The sequence below is a fragment of the Orcinus orca genome, chromosome 19 (genome assembly GCF_937001465.1).
Source record: "Orcinus orca chromosome 19, mOrcOrc1.1, whole genome shotgun sequence".
Classification (NCBI taxonomy): Eukaryota; Metazoa; Chordata; class Mammalia; order Artiodactyla; family Delphinidae; genus Orcinus; species Orcinus orca.
Genome location: NC_064577.1, coordinates 41,146,244 through 41,156,347, shown reverse-complemented (window position 1 = coordinate 41,156,347; position 10,104 = coordinate 41,146,244).

The window sequence follows — 10,104 nt, the reverse complement described above, 5'->3', positions numbered from 1 at the left end:
GGCGATTGGCCACACGCGTTCCCTAGCCTGAGCTCCAGGGCTCCTCTCAATTCGCTGCCCGGTATAGCCCCGCCCCCGAGGCCGGGCCCCAGTGGCTGCTGGGACTTGTAGTCCCGGTGGTGCGTCTGTCCCAGACCGCTGGCCGGCACCGCCTCTCCGGAGCCTGCCAGGACAGGGAGGGGTCGGGGGCGGGGCCTCGGGTGGGGAGATAGGCCGGGCTACACTGGGAGGAGAACGTAGGAGGCTAGGGGCAGTGGCCTGATCGCTTAGGAGGTGGGCGGACCGCCGCTGCGATGGGGGAGTTGGGGAGGGGGGCTGGGGTGTCAACCGAACGGGCTGTATAGCAGCTCTGGGGACCCGGAATCTCCTTCCTGTCTCCCCGGGGGAGAAACTGACGTCCGTATCCCCGCAGCCTGAAATCGGCCACAACGAACCCAGGTGCTTAGACCAGGTATTTAAGCAGCCGTGGTAGACTGCTTTCCCATTTGCACGTGGACCTTCTTCGTGGAGCTGGTGGGGCGAGGCAGAGAGCTGAGGTTTATAGATTAGACCTCCCAAAGTGGGTGGGATAGGGCGGAGGACCGGGTGAGCAGGTGGGGCTAGAAAGGTGTCAATCACACCACCTTGCGTCCTACTCACCTGCTCACCTCAGCGCAGAGCTGAGAATTCAACGGGAGATTCTAGCACAGAGCTGGGCCCATCTCTGCTGGTCTCCTGCTCCCGCCCCTCCCCCCACAATCCCACGCTTAGACACGAATGAACGAACTGCTGCCTTCCCCCTTCTCCATTACCTGTGAGACAGACTATATTTTCCAAGTCAAAATCTGGGACACCCGGCCTGACAGGTGCTGGTGAACTTGTGGGGCAGTATTTTTGAAATCAGACAGTCCCGGAAACCAAGACATATATTTACTGCTAAGACATTCTGGAGCTTTCCTATGTCCACCCCAGTCCTCTAGGTCTCCCGAGCTGCTCCCTGACCCTGACAGCTGTCTAGCTCCAGGAAGGAGAATCATGCGCTGAGCAGCTCAGGTGAAGGGGTCAGCCCAGTGTGCAGAGAATCCCCATGGCCGTGTCCCTGCCAAGCACTGGGGTCATACACTGTAACGATGTTGACATTCTTGTGCACAAAAACTCTGCCAAACCCTTCTCCCTGCAATCCAGTCATAGCCAGGAGGAGGGGGGCAGCTAAACTTGCTGCCCATGCCTGAACAAAGTGATCCCTGTTGATGTCACTTTCTGGCCCCTTCCCTTGGGCATCTTTTTGAAATAGCACTTCCTCAACTCCCCTCTCCTCCTGGTCATAAAGAGTCTTCCACTCCTACATGGAGTGAGCTCCACCCCTACCAAGAATCTCCCCAAATAGCATCAATCTTGGAGAAAGATCACCTCATCACAGCTAAAGAAACCGTCTCCTATGAAGGTACTCCTTTTCTGGCCTTGGTGGATAGCAACTCAGGATCTTCGTGGGCTAGTGGGAAGATTTCAGTCAGGGGGAATCAACTGCGTAGCAATTATCCCTCTGGTTAGAAAGATACACTCATCCAAACAACAAGGTCCTACTGTATAGCACAGGGAATGATATTTAATATCCTGTGATAAACCATATGGAGGGCTTCCCTGGTGGCACAGTGGTTGAGAGTCCGCCTGCCGATGCAGGGGACATGGGTTCGTGCCCTGGTCCGGGAAGATCCCACATGCCGCGGAGCGGCTGGGCCCGTAAGCCATGGCCGCTGAGCCTGTGCCTCCGGAGCCTGTGCTCCGCAATGGGAGAGGCCACAACAGTGAGAGGCCTGCGTACCGCAAAAAAAAAAAAAAAAAAAAAAAAAAACCATATGGAAAAGAATATAAAAAAGAATACATATATGTATAACAAACACTTTGCTGTACAGCAGAAATTAACACAACATTGTAAGTCAACTATACTTCAACAAAATAAAAAAAAAAATACACTCATCCAGAAACAGGCCTCCAAGTAGAACATAAACTATAACAAACTTTGTATATCAACTTGACAATGTGGAGAAAAAATTTAAATGCACATGTCCTTTGCCCCAGCAATTCCACTTCTAACAATTTATCCTTCAGATATATTTGCAGATGTACATGTTTTCTTCATTGCTGTCTCTCCAGCACTTTGAGTGGGGCCTGGTACATAGTAAATGCTCAATAAATATTTGCTGAGTGATTACGTTCCCCATCTAGATGTTGCTGGACCCAAGTCTGACTAGTCCTGGGTAGGACAACAAGAAAGTAACTGTCCAAGGAGTGAGGGAGGAGAGGTGCTGGCCAGAGTGTCCATGAGCCAATCACTGAGGTTTTTCAGTTCTCTCAGTGGTCCCATTCTGGGCCTCTACCCCCAACCTCGCCCAGGAAGACTTCCTCATTACCTCACCATGCCCCCACAGAGGCTCCTCTGCTTCAAATTAATCAATCTGGGCCCCATCTTCTCATCTTTCTGTTCTGACTTAAAAGCTCTAAACTCTTTTGATTTTCCCTTTTGAATCACCTCCCTCCTCTTTTAGACTGGGCAGAGGACAGGTCCATGTCACTGGGTACCATCTCTGAGCCCAGGCTTTGGGCATTCTATCTCAGTTTCAGAAGCCTTAGACTACCTAATGACTCCCTCCTAGATTTTAATCCATTTTGGCTAATATTCATTGAGCACCTACTACGTGAAAGGCATGGGTGCTAGCACATACTCCTCACAGCAACCCCTTGCGCTAAGTGTCATCATCATTTTGCAGATGAGCAACTGACCCTCTGCCACCAGGTCCCTTGCCTAGTCCACTACAACCTGCTGCAGGTGAAGAGGAGGGAAAGATAATCATATCCAGTGCATCTCCCCATTGGACGATAAGCTCCTCAAGACATGGGAATGTGCCTTGTTCATTATGGCATCCCCAGTGCCTAGCATGGGGCTAGGCACACATTAGGCACTCACTGTATATATGACTGAATATATGCTGGAATGAATGTGTGAATGAAAGAAAGAAATCATAGGGGGACAGTAGGGGGAGGAGGGAGGAGATGCAGCCATGAGGAGGGTCTACGGGAGTGTGCAGTTCTAAATCCACCTCTCTCTTGTGACAGCCAGAGACAGGGGCTTACAGCAGAGACCCATCGTCCTCCACCCTGTGGAGAACCAGGGGGAGTTCTCACTCCTGCAACACTCAATTTTTTCCCAACACCAATTGGAGCCAAGGGCCTGTGTGCCCTGGAGAAGTGCCCCAGGAGGGTCCACCAGAGCCAGCATCTGTACTCAGGAAGTATCTTCCAGCCAGACCAACCAATTCCTGGATGGCCTCTTTCTAGTCATCTCCAACTTTACCCTCACCCTGTCTTAAAAATTGCTGCTGCAATAGTTTCCTGTGAAATTCCTCCTTCTTTCAGGAAACGTTCCCCTAGGAAGGCAGTTTACCACTTTCTGTTCCAAGACAGAGCCTGCATGACTCCTCCCTAACAGATCACTCAGCCTTGACCTTTACTTGCCATGTTTTACCTTATCTCTGAGTGAATTTGTCATTTTTGCCTCTTGTCTCTCTTTGCGTTCCATTTTGGGGAATTCTCTGAAGGGCAGGTAGAAGGTGTACAGATAAGAGCTGTCAGGCTCCATCAGGGCCAAAGTCTCTACCCTGACACCAATCTTTTTTTTTTTTTAATATTTATTTATCTATTTAGCTGAACCTAGTCTTATTTGCAGCACACGGGATCTTTTAGTTGCAGCACATGGGATCTTTTAGTTGAGGCATGCGGGATCTAGTTCCCTGACCAGGGATCGAACCCGGGCCCCCTGCATTGGAAGAGAGGAGTTTTAACCTCTGGACCAGCAGGAAAGTCTCCCGACACCAATGTTAAGAGACATCCTGGGATGTTTGGAGGCCTTGTCCCAAGCACAGGTTGCATTCTCCTCTCTCCCTCACAACTTAGGTGTTGTTGCAAGGATGCACAGCCCCTAGTGCTGCTTATTCAGGGCTCCTTGATGACAGATTCATAGAAAGTCAGAACCAAAAGAGACCTCAGAAATACCCTAGTCCAATTCTCTAATTTTACAAAGGAAATACAGGGGAAACTGAGGTCCAAAGAGGTGACCTTACTGCAGATGGGAAGGCAGATTGATGCAACTACTTTGGGGGACTTCCTTGGTGGTGCAGTGGTTAAGAATCCGCCTGCCAATGCAGGGGACACGGGTTCAATCCCTGGTCCAGGAAGATCCCACATGCCGCGGAGCAACTAAGCCCATGCGTCACAATTACTGAGCCTGTGCTCTAGAGCCTGCAAGCCACAACTACTGAGCTCGTGTGCTAACACTACTGAAGCCCGCATGCCTAGAGCCCATGCTCCACAACAAGAGAAGCCACCGCAATGAGAAGCCCATGCACCACAACTAGAGAAAGGCCACACGCAGCAACGAAGACCCAACGCAGCGAAAAAAAAAAACAACAAAAAAAACTACTTTGGAAATCATTTGGCATTTATCTTATAAAATTAAAGAGTCACATACACTAAGACCCTGCAGCTTCACTCCTAGGTATGTACCCCGGAGACTCTCACACACATATGTGCGAGGACACACATGCAAGATTGTCCAAAAACTGGACAGAGCCCAGATGTCCATCAACAGTTGGATGGATGGATGGGTTGTGGTATACTCATACAAGGAAAAACTTGACAGACAGCAGGGGAAAATGAATGAATTGCAGCTACCCACAGCAACATGAATGCGTCTCAAAAAACAAGTGTTGAGCAAAAGAAAGTAGACCAGGGGACACAGGTTCGTGCCCCGGTCCGGGAAGATCCCACATGCCGCAGAGCGGCTGGGCCCGTGAGCCATGGCCGCTGAGCCTGTGAGTCCGGAGCCTGCGCGTCCGGAGCCTGTGCTCCGCAACGGGAGAGGCCACAACAGTGAGAGGTCCGCGTACCGCAAAAAAAACAAAAAAACCCCCCAAAAAACCCACACAGTTATAGTAGGATTCAACTCACATAGAGTTAAAACAAGCAAAACTAAATTGTATTATTTGGAATGGATACATAGGTGGAAAAACCACAGAGAAAAGCAAGGAAATGATTATTGAAAAAAAAAGGACAGTGGTTCTTTCATTTCATATGTGTTTACTGAACTCCTGCAATGTGCCACATGCTATTCTGGGCACGGGAGCAACAACAGTGAATGAAACAAGCAAAGATTCTCACCCTGTGGAGCTCACATTTTATTAGCAATAAACAATTCATAAAATAAATAAAGAAGTTATAATAGTATATTGGAAGGTGGTGCTATGGAAAAAAGAAAAGCATGGAGGCTCAAGAATTCCCAAATCAGGGAGGGATAAATTAGGAGGTTGAGATTAACATATACACACTACTATATATATAGAACAGATAACCAACAAGGACCTACTGTATATAGCACAGGGAACTCAACTCAATATTTTGTAATAACCTGTAAGGGAAGAGAATCTGAAATATATATATATATATATATGTATGTATAACTGAATCGCTGTGCTGTACACCTGAAACTAACACAATTTTATAATCAACATACTTCCATAAAAAAATTAATTAGTTAAAAAAAATAAATGAATAAACAATTCCCGCATTGGAAGTTGAGGGCAAGTAGGTTGCAGTATTATAGAGGATGGGCGGGGTTAGCCTCATTGCAAAGGAGAGATTTGAGCAAATGCATGAAGGAGGGGAAAGTGTCAGTTAAGTGGTGGGGAGGCAGTATTCCAGCCCAGTCCCAGGCCCTTTGGAGCTGAGAGAACAGGCCAAGCGAAGGCCCTAAGGAAGGAGTCTAGCTGGTGTCTTCCTGCATGAGGAACAGTAAGGAGGCCAGGCGGCTGGAGCACGGGGCGTGATGGGGAGAGTAGCTTTTATTCTGAGTGAAATAGGGGACCACTACAGGGTTTTAAACAGAGTGCCATGATCTGAGTTATAATTTAGAAGGAATATTCTGACTCCTGTGTTGAGAAAGAAGGGGGCAAGGGTAGAACGTGGAGACCTAGTTGGAAGGATCTTGCACTAATCCAAGAGAGAGACCATGGGGGCTCCGACCAGAGCAGTAACTGGAAAGGTGGTGGTTACCTGGGTAGGGGTGGCAGTGCAGGAGTGGGGTTGTGATTGGGGAGGGGCCTCACAGGGAGTTACCTGTGTGATGAATGCATGGGTGTTCATTTTACAATTATCTATTAAACTGTACATGTTTCATTGATGTTTCTGTACCTATGTTTTAATTCACAGTAAATGAGGAAATAAAGAAGTAACATAAGGAGACAAGCTAGTAAATGGCTGGGACAGGTTGGGATCCAATTCCAGTGCCTTTTACCCTACCAATCCAACCCAAGACACATTTCCCAGCTCAGTTCCCCTATATCCTGGTGCTGTGGCTTAGGGCAAACCCTGTCACCTCTCTCAGGCCCAGTGTTTCATCTGGGAAACCAGGAAAGTACTGCCTGGCTCCCTCCCTCCCTTGGGTGCTGTGAATTTCACAGAGTGTTTTGTAAACTGCCAAAAAGCACATGTTACTGTTGCTGTTTTATTGAATTTTTTTTTTTTTTTTTTTTTTTGTGGTACACAGGCCACTCACTGTTGTGGCCTCTCCCATTGCGGAGCACAGGCTCCAGACGCGCAGGCTCAGCGGCCATGGCTCACAGGCCCAGCTGCTCCACGGCATGTGGGATCTTCCCGGACCGGGGCACGAACCCGCGTCTCCTGCATCGGCAGGCGGACTCTCAACCACTGTGCCACCAGGGAAGCCTGTTTTATTGAATTTAAAAAACCATCTTTACTGATATATAATTGAAGTACAATAAACTGTACATAGTTAAAGTGTACCATTTGATGAGTTTTAAAACATGCATACACAATGAAAATGTTACCACAATCAAGATAATACACATATCCTTTACCCCCCAAAAGTCTCCTTCTACTCCTTTGTAATCTATCCCTCCCTGCCCTATACCTCCAAGTTCCCAGGAGACACCGTTTTGCTTTTGGGCGATACAGATTAAGTTTGCATTTTCTAGAATTTTATATAAATGGAATTATATAGTCTTTTTTGTACAAATTCTTTCATTCAGCATCATTACTTTGAGATTTATCCATGTTATGCATGTATCAATAGTTCTTTCCTGGGCTTCCCTGGTGGCGCAGTGGTTGAGAATCTGCCTGCTAATGCAGGGGACGTGGGTTCAAGCCCTGGTCTGGGAGGATCCCACATGCCGCGGAGCAACCAGGCCCGTGAGCCACAACTACCGAGCCTGCGCGTCTGGAGCCTGTGCTCTGCAACAAGAGAGGCCGCGATAGTGAGAGGCCCGCACACCGTGATGAAGAGTGGCCCCCGCGTGCCCCAACTAGAGAAAGCCCTCGCACAGAAACAAAGACGCACACTGCAAAAATAAATTAATTAATAAACTCCTACCCCCAACATCTTCTTTAAAAAAAAAAAAGTTCTTTCCTTTTAATAGTTGAGTAGTATTCCATTACATGGATAAACTACAATTTGTTTATCCATTGACCGGTTGATGGCTATGTTTCCAGTTTGGGGCTATTACAACTAAAGCTGCTATGAATGTTCCCATAGAGCTTTGATTTCTCTTGGGTAGATTTCTAGGAGTAGAATGGCTGGGTCATATGCTAAGTGTGTTGAACTTTTTTAGAAGCTGCCAAACCGTTTCCTAAAGTGGTTAAACCGTTTTACATTCTCACCAGCAGTGTGTGAGAGTTCTGGTTGCTTAACGACCTCATCAACCTGGTAACATCAGTCTTTTTCACTTTAACCATTATAGCGGGTGTGTAGTGGTGTCACCTGTAGTTCTTTTTATTTATTCATTTATTTGTTTATTTATTTATTTTTGGCTGTGTTGGGTCTTCACTGCTGCGCACGGGCTTTCTCTAGTTGCAGTGAGCGGGCGGTGGTTTCTTTTGTTGCAGAGCACGGGCTCTAGGCGCGCAGACTTCAGTAGTTGTGGCACACAGGCTCAGTAGCTGTGGTGCACGGGCTTAGTCGCCACGCAGCATGTGGGATCTTCCCGGACCAAGGCTCGAACCCGTGTTCCCTGCCTTGGCAGACAGATTCTCAACCACTGCGCCACCAGGGAAGCCCCGTACCTGTGGTTCTTAATTTGTATTTTCCTAATGACATTGAGCATCTTTTCATGTGCTAATTGACCTTCCACATATCTTCTTCAATGAAATAACTATTAAAATCTTTTGGTCATTTTTTAATTTATTTGTCTTATTATGGGGTTGTAAGAGCTCTTTACTTATTGTACTTACAAGTTCTTTGTCAGATAGATGTTTTGCAAATATTTTACCCCAGTCTGTGGCTTGCCTTTTAATTTTCTTAACAGTGTCTTTTTGAAGAGCAAAGGATTTTCATTTTGATGATATCAAATTTATTTTTTCTTTTTCATGTTTTTTTGCTCTATTATTTTCATCTTTTTTTATATAGTTTTATAATTCGACCTCTTATATTTAATTATTTTGAGTTAATTTTTGTATGTAGTATGAGGTAAGGGTCAGATTTTTGCTTATTTTGCTTTGTTTTGGCATATGGTCATCCAATTGTTCCAGCATCATTTGTCAAAAAGATTATTCTTTCCCCAATGAGTTTCCTCAGCAACATTAATTGATCATATATGTGTGGATCTATTTATGGACTCTATTTTATTCCATTGATTTATATATTGATCTTTATGCTAATGCCATTACTGTAGCTCTAAAGTACGTGTGTCCTCATCTCCCTCACAGGCACACAGAACTTTGAATAACAATATCACTTTGTGTAGTCATTATTGCTTTTTTTGGTTTTATTTTTTTTAATTAATTAATTTATTTATTTATTTATTTATTTATGGCTGTGTTGGGTCTTTGTTTCTGTGCGAGGGCTTTCTCTGGTCGCGGCGAGCGGGAGCCACTCTTCATCGCAGTGCGCGGGCCTCTCACTGTCGCGGCCTCTCTTGTTGTGGAGCACAGGCTCCAGACGCGCAGACTCAGTAGTTGTGGCTCACGGGCCTAGTTTATCCACGGCATATGGGATCTTCCCAGACTAGGGCTCGAACCCGTGTCCCCTGCACTGGCAGGCAGATTCTCAACCACTGCACCACCAGGGAAGCCCCGTCATTATTGTTTTATGCAACTCTCTCCCTGGTTAGACAGAACTCTTCCAGGAAAGAAATCACGTTATTTTTTTATATTGGTACTAACGGTATTCTTTTTTAAAATTAAACTTATTTTGAGATAATTACAGATTCATATGCAGTTTTAAGAAATAATACAAAGACATCCCATGTACCCTTTACCCAGTTTCCCCCAATGGTAACATTTTGAAAAACTTTAGTGCAATAACTCAACTAGAAAATAGACACAGATCTTATTCAGGTTTCACCACCTTTACATGTACTCATTGGTGTATAGTTGTGCGACGTTAAGGGTATCTTTTTGCTATTTAAACCTTAACAATGATTTTTGTTTGTTTGTTTTTAGCTCCCCCTATGAATACAAGGCTAAGCCCTCATAATCTCGTTGGTGTTGGAAGTTGACGTTCCAGAGTAATGTAGTAGAGACTTCCCTGGCAGCGCAATGGTTAGGAATCCGCCTGCCAATGCAGGGCACACAGTTCAATCCCTGGTCTGGGAGGATCCCACGTGCCGTGGAGCAACTAAGCCCGCGAGCCACAACTACTGAGCCCTTGTGCCACAACTGCTGAAGCCCGCGCACCAGAAGCCCCTGCTCCGCAACAAGAGAAGCCACAGAAACGAGAAGCCCACGCACGGCAACTAGAGAAAGCACCCCCCCACAGCCCAAAATAAATAAATCTTAAAAAAATATATGTAGTAAATGCAGGGTGTTTATTGGAACCTAGAAGAACCTAGTCCACCTTTTTTGGGGGGAAGTGGTGGTATGGGGAAGGATATCAGGAAACGCCTGGAGCGGGTGCGGGCCTGCCAGGTGCTCACTAAATGTGTCACATTGAAGGTTAGTGTCCTTAGGTGCCTGGCCCAGGGTCACGCAGTGGTGTACACAGACCTAGCACTTCGGCTCCGAAGTCCAGGGCTCTCTCCCTCTAACAGTGGTACACGTGCACATATCCTTGCCACGAAT